General features: G+C 39.8%; 1 long non-coding RNA gene across 1 annotated transcript; it reads left to right on the forward strand.

Moving 5' to 3' along the window:
* Positions 1–4,704: 4,704 nt before the first annotated feature.
* Positions 4,705–7,470, forward strand: LOC136750787 (uncharacterized). The gene is made up of 3 exons (XR_010816961.1): positions 4,705–4,789; positions 5,792–5,866; positions 7,443–7,470. It is a non-coding gene; the product is annotated as an uncharacterized LOC136750787 (long non-coding RNA).
* Positions 7,471–12,552: the final 5,082 nt, after the last annotated feature.

The raw sequence follows: 12,552 nt of genomic DNA on the forward strand, positions 1-12,552 counted from the left end.
TATTATGACGTATACGGTATGCGTAAGTCTCTTTACAACCCCGCCTCTGCGCAGCAATATGTAAATCTACCTTCCATCTTACTTGGGGCAACACATACATTTATTATTATTATGATGATGATTCTTATTCTTCTTATTATTAGTAGTAGTAGTATTTTACCTGCAATTACAAAATAAATTAACAATTGAAATGTTGTTAATATTATCCCAGTTCACGGCTACAATTTACTATTTTGTGCACTTTTCCTTTATGTCATTTGCTCCCTCGTTCGAGACCAACAGAGATTGTGAGAACCAGAGGGTTATTGTGGGGAATTAATTATAAAAGACTGATTAGAGTTATTTTATTGGCTGTACACTAATGTCTAGAGCCTGCACTGCGGTCAGTCACAGGGCTTGTTCAGCCGAGGAAGTGACGGCAAGTACCCGGATGCGATCCTTGCCTCTGCATTGTGTCTCTTCCGCTCCTCCTGTAAGGACAGAACCGCAGAATCATCTGTCAGAGCTTTGAAATAAGAACAAAACATGAACAACAGGTGAGGCTCTTTGTTTCACATATATTAAAGACGTGTTTGAAGTAATGTTTAACATCTTACGCTTTTATAATATGATAAATAACTATACGAACGCACGTGTACTCTTGTTGGTTGAAACTTAAAAAGACACTTAATTATATTCGTGTGTTATAATAGGAAATTTGTGTTTAAAAATATATCATCACCACTATGTGTACTCTTTACATCGCCTTGTAACGGAACCCAGAGAATAAAGTGCCGCCACTGTCCTGTAATTAAACTTTATTTTAAATAACTAATCCGGTTGACACCGTAGTGTGTTTTTTAATTAATGACTTATGCGTTGTCTGTTTGATTAACCATTCGTTGGTCAATCAAATTATTTATTATATTTTCTAGTCGGAAGGTTTCACTTTCAGTTTTGGCGCCCTGTGTCGGCCCTGCTGAGGCTGACGACGTAGCGGAACCGAGCTGCGTGCGCAGGTCAGAATGCATTACTTGACAGAGGAGCGTCCGTCCAGTGCAGAGTCATCAATTAACCCGGCAGACAGCTGATATGAGCGACCATACTGGCACACAGTGTGGAGCCATTGAGTCATCTTTCAAGGATGAGATAGTGATGATAACTGTGATAATACAGCTTAACATAATTTAAGATATGATTTAAAAAACCTTAAATAACAATTTAAAGCAAACAAACAAGACCACATCAACAGACAGCATATCATGTTTGCAGTGGCTCTCAGTGGTATTCACCCCCCTTGGACTTACAACATGAAATCAGAATAGATTTAATCAGGAGTTTGTGCCACTGATCAACACAGAAAATGTCCATAATGTCAAAGTGAAAAATATAATCTGCTAATTGTTCTAAATGAATTACAAATACAAAAGAGAACATAATTGAATACATTTAATTAACCCCCTTGATGTATATGTGGATGAGTCTCAACCAGCTTTGCACATCTGGACACATCAATTTTTGCCCATTATTTTGTTGCAAAATTGCTCAAGCTCCATCAAGTTGGATTGGGACCTTTGGTGAACAGCAATGTTCAAATCTTTCCACATATTCTCAATTGGACTGAGGTCTGGGCTTTGACTGGGCCACTCCAGGACATTGACCTTTTTGTTTGTAAGCCACTCCAGTGTGGCTTTGGCTGTATGTTTGGGGTCATTGTCCTGCTAGAAGATGAATCTTCTCCCAAGTCCCAGGTCTCTTGCAGGTTTTCTTCCAGGATTTCTCTGTACTTTGTTGCATCAATTTTGCCCTCTATCCTTACAAGGTTTCCAGGCCCTGACGCAGAGAAGCATCCCCATAGCATGATGCTGCCACCACCATGCTTCACGGTAGTGATGGTGTTCTCAAGATGATGTGTGATGTTAGGCTTGTGCCAAACATAGCGCTTAATGATGAGGCCAAAAAGCTCTATTTTGGTCTCATCAGACCATAGAATCTTCCTTCCACTTGATCTCAGAGTCTCCTATATGCCTTCTGGCAAACTCTAGCCCAGATTTGATTTGAGTTTTTTTTCAACAATGGCTTTGGTTTTGCCACTCTCCCATAATAGCCACTTGAAGCACTCAAGCTATTATTGCAGTCTGCACAGTGTCTCCCAGCTCACCCATGGAATACTATAACTCCTTTAGAGTTGTCATAGGCCTCTTGGTGGCCTCCCTGACTAGTGCCCTTCTCGCACGGATAGTATGTTTTTGACGTTGGCCTGATCTAGGCAGATTCACAGTTGTGCCATATTCTCTCCATGTCTTAATAATGGACTTTACTGTGCTCCAGAGGATATTCAGTGCCTTGGAAATTATCTTATATCACTATATGGCCTTCTGTGTCCTGTTACCTTCCTGCTATATTATAGGTACCAGGTCAGGGGTCCTACATCCTGACCTTGACGCCTGCAGTGCCTTCAGGTTGTTGTTTCCCCTCGGCTAGTAACTCCCTAATTCAACTCCTTATTTCAATACAAGAAATGAAAGTGTTACTTAAGGATTTTAAAATAATATATTAAATTATCATATGCTACTTGTAATATCAAAATAACGATCCCATCCCAGCAAGGTGAATCAATCAATTCTGCTTTACACTGTGTCCTACTGGAGGAAGTGTAAGTGGGGCCGTGGTTCAGTGAGAGCTGGAAACCCTGCTGGAGTGCAGCCCCTCGGGAGCAGGACTGGGAAACCCTGTGTGGTGAATCTTTAGTAAAAACTGGATCTTCCTCGTTTGAACAGGGTGCTCTAATTGCAGTCCTACAGCCTGTGGGTACTTCAGTCAATCCCTCTAATTTCTGAATGTCACCACTGTCTAAAGACACTGCAGGCTGGCCAACATGATGTGAGGGCCTTTGCTGAGTGCTGTATCAGAGCACAGTGCTGCCCACAGTGGCACCATAAACACCAGAACCCCTGTCTGTACCAAAATGTTCAGCCCACCCCAGGACACACAGGCCGCACTATTATACACTCCCTAAAGCAGGTGAAATGGCTGAGAATCTAGTCGTATCTGTGCTCTGATAAGCCACCGCACAATAAGTAACCTTTGTACCACTGAACTCCAGCTGCCTGTGGAATGTAAAGGCCAGTAGGTAACAGTGGCGTTTGGTTGATTTATTCTCTGTAGTGCAACATGCCATTAGTTCTGCTTTGAACCAGCTGGTGGGTGAGTTGGACTTTGATTTGGTCACCATGGAGACAAGTGTCCATCAAATGTGTATACATTCAAACAGCATAATGGTCTCAGTGTTGCCCACAGCAAGGCAAGCAGAGGCCATTCCCCTTTACCTCACTGTATCTCAACTGTAAACACACTTAGTATCTGCTGCCGTAACGCAGGAGTTGAAAGACACATTCATAATTTTGCGAGTTACCTGAAACACAATATGTCAAGGATGTTATTAACTATAGTTTACAGCTACTTAAAAAACACAGATTAAGGCTTCTTAAATATGTGCAATTATGCATGCATACTTAAATAAACCATAAACACACACAATGCTTTACCATGCAGCTGACCTAAAATATGTTTCCTGTCAGATTTACCTGTAGGAATTTTGCATTGTTCTGTAGTCATATTTACACAGCGGTGTTCAAATGGTTTACAGATAAATGTGGCTCCACTGCAGCTTTCGGGACTGAGTAAAACCTGAACATCTGCATTCCACTGAAAGCTTTGTATGTTTTGTAATCTCTTTTTATGTCTGAGCAAGTCTTTGCTTGTCTGTCCAGCGCAGCTGCCCCAACCAACCCCCTCCGAGTGAGATTGTACACTGCGCTAGTTCGTGTTCAGTATTTACCTGATTTGATATTTATGTCTGTTGGCGTCTTCAGGCCTGTAGCAGGATTGACCTTGAGCCACAGGTCTCATGGTTTCAGGCGGATTCAGGCCCTTCTGAGTGCCGCTCACCCTGTGCTTGCACCCCGCTGCTGAACTCCTGTGATATGGACTCTTCTGGGAGTGCGACCTGGTGGGCTGTGCTGCAGGATCCGCCTCTCCTCTCCTCCACCTGCAGGCGGGGGAGCAGACACACTCAGGAGCCAATCACAGTGCTCCCTCTCACTGAAGCCAAAGTCTGATGTTTCCTTGTTAGCTTTGTGTGCTTTTACATAATCTGCCTGGAAAGGTCTCATCTGGGTTAATATTAACTGAAACGGGAAGAAAAATATTTATGTTTTAGTGATGGTCTTGATTGAAAATAACTTTCACTGTATGTTTACAATATTATTTATATTTATTTTTAATATTAAAATGTGTATTTCTTAAAGGTATTGGCAGGTTTTCCTTGTCATTCTGACATCAAGTCTTAAAGGTATGTAAATGCATAATGGTTTTTAACAGTTAATTTTGTATAAAGAGATTAGCCATCACACCTGCAGGACTCTCTTTTTGTGTCTTTCAAAAATACTTACTATTTCATGGTATCGTTGCATTCACAGAAGAGCTTGGTGTGAAATTAATGCAATGTGAAGACTGCAGAAAACATGTAATATATGGGATACAGAATACATTCTAGTTGTATGGAAATGGGATTATAGAATTGATTGACAGTATTGTTTGAAAATTATTTTTTTACTGTACAAGACAAAGTTACTTCAAAAGCAGTTTTGTGTTAATGTTTGAATGAAATGAGTATTCCTATGTTCAGCCTAAGTCGTTAGTAATAAACTCTTTATTTTACTCAGTATCTGCAGAGATCAGTGGACACCAAGGAGGACAAGCTGTTTTGCTGTGCACTGCAAAGGAAACTCCAATCAGTCTGGCAGATGTAATCATATACTGGTTCTTTCGTGATGATACAACAGTACACATTTTTCGTAAAGAGAAAGATGTACTATCAGAACAAAACCCCCTTTTTAAAAATAGAACTCAAATGTTTAAAAATGAAATTGTAAAGGGTAACTTCTCCCTTGTTTTATCTGATCTGAGGATCATTGATAGTGGAGAATACACTTGCACTGTACCTGGAAAGCAAACAACCAAAGTGCAATTAAAAGTTATAGGTGAGTTGTTTGCAACTGCCTGCTGTCTTTTTCCTTTACAGGTTGAAGAAACAAGAACTTCAGTAATGTATCAAGTGTATCTATTAGTGTGAGGCATCTCTCTCCACCCAGCTGGGTTGTTCTGTAGAGACATAGCATTACCCATGTATTATATAGGTACCTAACTTGTATTGGTGGCTTTATTCTAACTGAGAGAGAAGTAAATTCAGGAAGCATTGAGTATAACCATATAATCAGTAGAATTTAAGTTAAATTGAGTAAAGTAAAAGCAAGATGATAAACACTGGCCTTAACCCTAAGTGCACCTCACCTATTGTTTTACCAACAAGGAGTAGTAGCAAGCCAGCACCTAAAGGATTACGCCTTCCAATTTTTCTGTCCCAGAGAAGCAGTTTGTGATGGATACATTTTGAGTTCAGTGACACTATTATTTGCCAATTAAGTATCACAAGAAGTGGTTATTGGTTATACTGTCAACATTATTTTAAATATTTTTGCAGTCCCAACCATTATCTATTGTCCTCTAATTCCTGTAATTGAGGTCCTCTACATTAATTATCTATGGTTCCTAATCTGGGTCAATCAATGGTAATGATACTATATATACTATACTCACATATTACTCTTTTTGTAGTTTTCCAATCACATTATCATTGTTCAAATTATTCAAGCTTAAGGGGTAAACAACTGTTTTACCAGTATTTATGACTTAAAAAATGTAAAATACTTATAACAAGTGTTTTATTTTGTCTTTGTGTGATATACAGAGGAGAAAAAACATGATGCATCACCGGAACCGGAACTTACAACTGAAAGGGGCAAAGAGAGTAATGAAAGAAAAGGTAAGACACTGAATTATACTTTAATTTGGAGTGTGTGATCCACAGTGTTGGTCTATTTAAGGTTTTTATTTGCATATAATGTGTGTGGTTGAGTCACAAAGTTGCAAGATGCCCTTATCTCCACATAGTGATTTAATATAACAATGGTCGAAGTAAGCTTCTTGTACTTATTAAAAAAAAAAAAAAAAAAAACATATAAACCAGATAGAGTTATAATGCCCTGGGTGTTTTGTTGTGATATAAAAAATGCAGTCGGTTTGGAATGTATGGATGTTTTTTTTAGTTGGTTGATTTTAGGGCTGGGCAATATGGCCAATATACAATATCACGATATTTTTCACATTTTTGACGGTATGCCGGTATTTTTAAAAGGCCATTTTATACTGTTCATAAAGCAAAAATAATAGGACACAATTGACATTGAATTACGTTTCCTGTTGTGTGTCAGTTATCTTGAAACCAAATCATGTCCACACTATCGATGACGCACCTTTATTCGGGACAGATTCACTAGGGTCAATTTGCTGTGAAGTTTCACCCACACTCCTCTACTCCATCTCGTCTTCATTTATTGTTCATTGATCACGTTTGTTTATTTGTTTATGTCAACACGCAATACACATGGAATTTATTTTCGATATCTGGCTGAGGCACATTCATTCCAGAACAAGGGTCGCGTTCGAGAAGCGCAGCTCTGCACAGAGATTAACAGATGCGCGATACTGCAGTGTTTCTGCGTGACGCCACTAAGACCCAGCCACAGAAATCTGCGCAGAATCACACAGCCCAGCGAAGCTCTGAGACGCTGCTGTGGGAGGCGAGCTGTGGCTGTCAGACAAGAGATTATGCAGAAATCAAGAGGGACGTGTTAAGCGAATGAAAACTACTGCTGCCCCCTTGTTAGCGGAGGCGAATGTCCCCTTTCATTACACAATGAAGCTGTGAACAGCACTGTCAAAACCATGGATATAGAATTCTAGATCGATTCTTGTCAATGCTTTACTAAATAATTACATCAATTCTTTTTAAAAATTGAATGTAAATCTACGATGCACAATAATTAAGTTGTTACTTAAATGACTGGCAATTCTATTTTTTTAAATAACTAAAATATAAAAATAAATCATCCAATTACATTGATTTTTGCAGGGTTTGTGAAGAAAGGTGGTTGCGTTCTTGTAGCGCAGCAGGATCCAACCTATCCCATTGGTGGAGCTGTGTAGATCTGCGCAGATCTGTGGAAATTTGTGTTACACGAACACTATCAGCGTTTTTGTGATCAGAGGCGTCTCATGTCAGACAGCGCAGTCTCAAGCAGCCGGCGCAGCAAGTTGTGGGATACGTGAACACGATCCAGTTTATTGTTAGCTGAATGCTATGACTCAATGACACAGTAAATAGTGCATTATTCAAAACTTTAAAATACCGATATGAAGGTATAGTAAAAGTCCAAACCGGTCTGTAAATGAATACCGGTATATAGTTTTTTACGGTATAGCGCTCAGCCCTAGTTGATTTATTAAAAAGAAAGTCACCTGGCAGCTGTGGTTCTGACCCTGCTCTTTTCTGCTTTTAGGTGGAACTGTCTACCTCTATGTGGTCATACCATTACTGATTGTTGCAGTCTTGATTGGAATTTCTGTCTTATACTATGTTAAGAGAAGAAAAGGTCAGTATAGTTTTAATCACTTTTGTTTGTATGTTTTCATTCTGAGGCTAAGAACAGTAATCCTCCAATTTTGGATAGTCAGTGGAGCTCTGGTTTTTCTATTGTGGAACAGGAAAACTAACCAAAACACAAAAGTAGCAGTTAGATCTAGCCTATGTTTAATGGTTAAAAGTCTGCAGGCATTGTACAAGGTTACTTAAAAGCTTTACATACTGTGATTATACACTGATCAGCCATAACATTATGACCACTGACAGGTGAAGTGAATAACACTGATAATCTCCTTATCATGGCACCTGTCAGTGAACATTTGTGAACATTTTGTCCTCAAAGTTGATGTGTTAGAAGCAGGAAAAATGGGCAAGCGTAAGGATCTGAGCGACTTTGACAAGGTCCAAATTGTGATGGCTAGACGACTGGGTCAGAGCATCTCCAAAACAGCAGCTCTTGTGGGGTGTTCCCGGTCTGCAGTGGTCAGTACCTATCAAAAGTGGTCCAAGGAAGGAAAAGCGGTGAACCAGCGACAGGGTCATGGGCAGCCAAGGCTCACTGATGCACGTGGGGAGTGAAGGCTGGCCCGTGTGGTCTGATCCAACAGATGAGCTACTGTAGCTCAAATTGCTGAAAAAGTTAATGCTGGTTCTGATAGAAAGGTGTCAGAACACACAGTGCATCGCAGTTTGTTGCGTATGGGGCTGTGTTACCGCAGACCAGTCAGGGTGCCCATGCTGACCCCTGTCCACTGCCGAAAGCGCCTGCAATGGGCACGTGAGCATCAGAACTGCACCACGGGGCAATGGAAGAAGGTGGCCTGGTCTGATGAATCACGAGTGTGTTGACTTGACTCCAAATTCCCCAGATCTCAATTCAATCGAGCATCTGTGGGATGTGCTGGACAAACAAGTCCGATCCATGGAGGGCCCACCTCGCAACTTACAGGACTTAAAGTATCTGCTGCTAACGTGTTGGTGCCAGATACCACAGCACACCTTCAGAGGTCTAGTGGAGTCCATGCCTCGATGGGTCAGGGTTGTTTTGGCGGCAAAAGGGGGACCTACACAATATTAGGCAGGTGGGCATAATGTTATGGCTGATCGGTGTATATAAAGAACCACAATTTAGACCACAGATTTCAAACCCACAACTTGTATAGGAGTACCAGGCTTTAAGAGCCGATTCTGCTCTAACATAATCAACAACCTGTTCCTATATACTGTTATTAGTACATTACATCTGCTAGAAACATTATTATTTTAAAGATACTGACTCTTTTGTGGATTGTTTATAGGTGGTGGTGAAGCCATACAAAATAACTGACTGTCAATAAGGTAATTTTTTATCTCTATATTTGTCATTCTTAATCTAGTTTACCCCTTCATAGATATAAAGGTTATAGATTTGCAGTGATACAAGTTTATTATAACATATATTAGAATGAATTGTAATTAACTGTAGGTTCCAGCCACAGTGGGGATTCAAACCCTGATCTCCTGCACCACAATGCAGTGACCTTACCACATCAATAGCCCAGGCCTCTTAATGGCTTGAGATCACTACATCGCTATGTTTCACTGATACTTGTGTGCTTAAATACAACATTTATTTTTGTTTTTGTGTTTTTAAAGGTGCTGTGAGTGAAACCAAAGTCTTTGAGAGGAATGAGAGCAGAGGAATAACCTCAGGAATTGTCCATCACTTTCTTGTTCTTTCTTGAATCTCCTATTCTTTTTTCCATCTCAAAATGTTAAAAATTATTGTAAAATACAGAATGCAATTTAACAAATCACTCTAAGTATGTCTCAGCACTGCTTTTAAGCATATATCTTTAAGACAGGAGTACCTAATGCATACTCCACAATTACGGTGTTTTTCATTTTTATGCTCCAATTAAATTTTTAAGTCCAGCTTGCATGTGTTGTTATATTGACTTTATAATTAAAACATTTATACTATGTCATCCTTTGACCTTTCAATTGATTGTAGCTACAAATCCTCTAATTAAATTGCCAGATGTATTGTTGATTATCTTCATCCACACTTTGAGTTTACAAATCCATACTTTCAGCTCACGAATCCACAGTAACAATTGGACAGAAAAGTGAAACGGCAGTTTATTAAGGAGAAATTGTCTGAACAATTATACTAGGCCTATTACACATTTTAAACTTAACACTTATAGTTTGCAATTTCATCTGCTTACATTATATCCCATAGCCTATTATATACACAATGCAAAAAACATATACCTATTAATGAATTAATAAAAAAATTACAAATTTCCATATGAACATCACCCCTTATGATTTGTATTTCACATTTCGTTTGTACAGGTTTAGAATCAACACCAATTTTAATATTAAAATTGTTTACAGTATTATTTCAGACTGATTCCCCTTTTTCTGTTTTTTCTGGTGCAGTGTTTCAGAAATTGTGGTTTTATTCATGCTCTTAAGGGCATGTACAGCATTCAGACTGCCCAGATTAACACATTTGTCTTTTCATTATACAAACATGTAGCAGCAGTAGATCTCAAACTGTGATTTGAAAAAAACTTCAAATTCAGTTTACAAATATTCCCTGTAATATGTCTCAGTTGATTCATGTGAACTGGTTGAAATGGTCACTGTGTCACTGATATAATGTACTTACTTTAGCAAAGCTAGGGCTGAAAGACAAATTGGCAATAGTAAATACATCTCCATTAATTATACCAATGTCATCATTTCCATTTGTTTTATTAAACCAAATAAGTCTAAACACTGGATCCTTTAGTTAACTGGTAACACGTTTACCAAAGCATTCCACTTTATTACTGGCTTAATATTTATCTTTCTAATGCCACTTACATGTTCTTTATGTAATTATTAATCAATTTCTTAGGAGACACCCTTATCCAGGCTGACTTATAATTGTTACAAGATATCACATTATTTTCACATTTTACCAATTTATACAGCTGGGCATTTACTGGCACAGTCTCTTGCTTAAGGGTACAACAGCAGTGTCCCCCACCTAGGACTGACCCCACAACCCTCAATATGAGGGTCCAGAGCCCTAACCACCACTCCACACTATGGCCCAATATGTTGCTGTTGCTGTGGTCTTCACGTAAGGCAGAAAATGTCTGATAATGGGGTTTCAGCTTCAGAGGAATGCTTAATAGCACACCAGAAGTGATAAAACAGCTGTACCAATTTAACAATTAACTGAATCTCATTAATCAATTAACTTGAAACAGTGGATTATTTTGCTGATACAGCACTTAGTGGTGATTAGTTTCAACATTGTGAAGTGATTGAAAGGTAGTGCAGGTGTAAGTAATTAGTTCAAAGTGTTACAGGGCATAGAGCGCAGATTGGGGGGCCCTTGGTTGTCAGATACAGTGGGGGAAAAAAGTATTTGATCCCCTGCTGATTTTGTACGTTTGCCCACTGACAAAGAAATGATCAGTCTATAATTTTAATGGTAGGTGTATTTTAACAGTGAGAGACAGAATAACAACAAAGAAATCCATAAAAACGCATTTCAAAAAAGTTATACATTGATTTGCATGTTAATGAGGGAAATAAGTATTTGACCCCTTCGACTTAGTACTTGGTGGCAAAACCCTTGTTGGCAATCACAGAGGTCAGACGTTTCTGTTAGTTGGCCACCAGGTTTGCACACATCTCAGGAGGGATTTTGTCCCACTCCTCTTTGCAGATCCTCTCCAAGTCATTAAGGTTTCGAGGCTGACGTTTGGCAACTCGAACCTTCAGCTCCCTCCACAGATTTTCTATGGGATTAAGGTCTGGAGACTGGCTAGGCCACTCCAGGACCTTAATGTGCTTCTTCTTGAGCCACTCCTTTGTTGCCTTGGCTGCGTGTTTTGGGTCATTGTCATGCTGGAATACCCATCCACGACCCATTTTCAATGCCCTGGCTGAGGGAAGGAAGTTCTCACCCAAGATTTGACGGTACATGGCCCCGTCCATCGTCCCTTTCATGCGGTGCAGTTGTCCTGTCCCCTTAGCAGAAAAACACCCCCAAAGCATAATGTTTCCACCTCCATGTTTGATGGTGGGGATGGTGTTCTCGGGGTCATTCCTCCTCCTCCAAACACAGTGAGTTGAGTTGATGCCAAAGAGCTCGATTCTGGTCTCATCTGACCACAACACTTTCACCCAGTTCTCCTCTGAATCATTCAGATGTTCATTGGCAAACTTCAGAAGGGCCTGTACATGTGCTTTCTTGAGCAGTGGGGCCTTGCGGGCGCTGCAGGATTTCAGTCCTTCACGGCGTAGTGTTACCAATTGTTTTCTTGGTGACTATGGTCCCAGCTGCCTTGAGATCATTAACAAGATCCTCCCGTGTAGTTCTGGGCTGATTCCTCACCGTTCTCATGATCATTGGAACTTCACGAGGTGAGATCTTGCATGGAGCCCCAGACCGAGGGAGACTGACAGTTATTTTGTATTTCTTCCATTTGCGAATAATCACACCAACTGTTGTCACCTTCTCACCAATGCTTGGTCTTGTAGCCCATTCCAGCCTTGTGTAGGTCTACAATCTTGTCCCTGACATCCTTGACAGCTCTTTGGTCTTGGCCATAGTGGAGAGTTTGGAATCTGATTGATTGATTGCTTCTGTGGACAGGTGTCTTTTATACAGGTAACGAGCTGAGATTAGGAGCACTCCCTTTAAGAGAGTCTCAGCTCGTTACCTGTATAAAAGACACCTGGGAGCCAGAAATCTTGCTGATTGATAGGGGATCAAATACTTATGTCCCTCATTAACATGCAAATCAATTTATAACTTTTTTGAAATGCGTTTTTCTGGATTTTTTTGTTGTTATTCTGTCTCTCACTTTTAAAATACACCTACCATTAAAATTATAGACTGATCATTTCTTTGTCAGTGGGCAAACGTACAAAATCAGCAGGGGATCAAATACTTTTTTCCCTCACTGTAGAAACTCTATGCCATTTGTTTAATTTTACCAGGTAGAAGAGGAATCCTGATTTACCCAGATAGTGAA

Source organism: Amia ocellicauda, chromosome 6 (genome assembly GCF_036373705.1).
Source record: "Amia ocellicauda isolate fAmiCal2 chromosome 6, fAmiCal2.hap1, whole genome shotgun sequence".
Taxonomy (NCBI): Eukaryota; Metazoa; Chordata; class Actinopteri; order Amiiformes; family Amiidae; genus Amia; species Amia ocellicauda.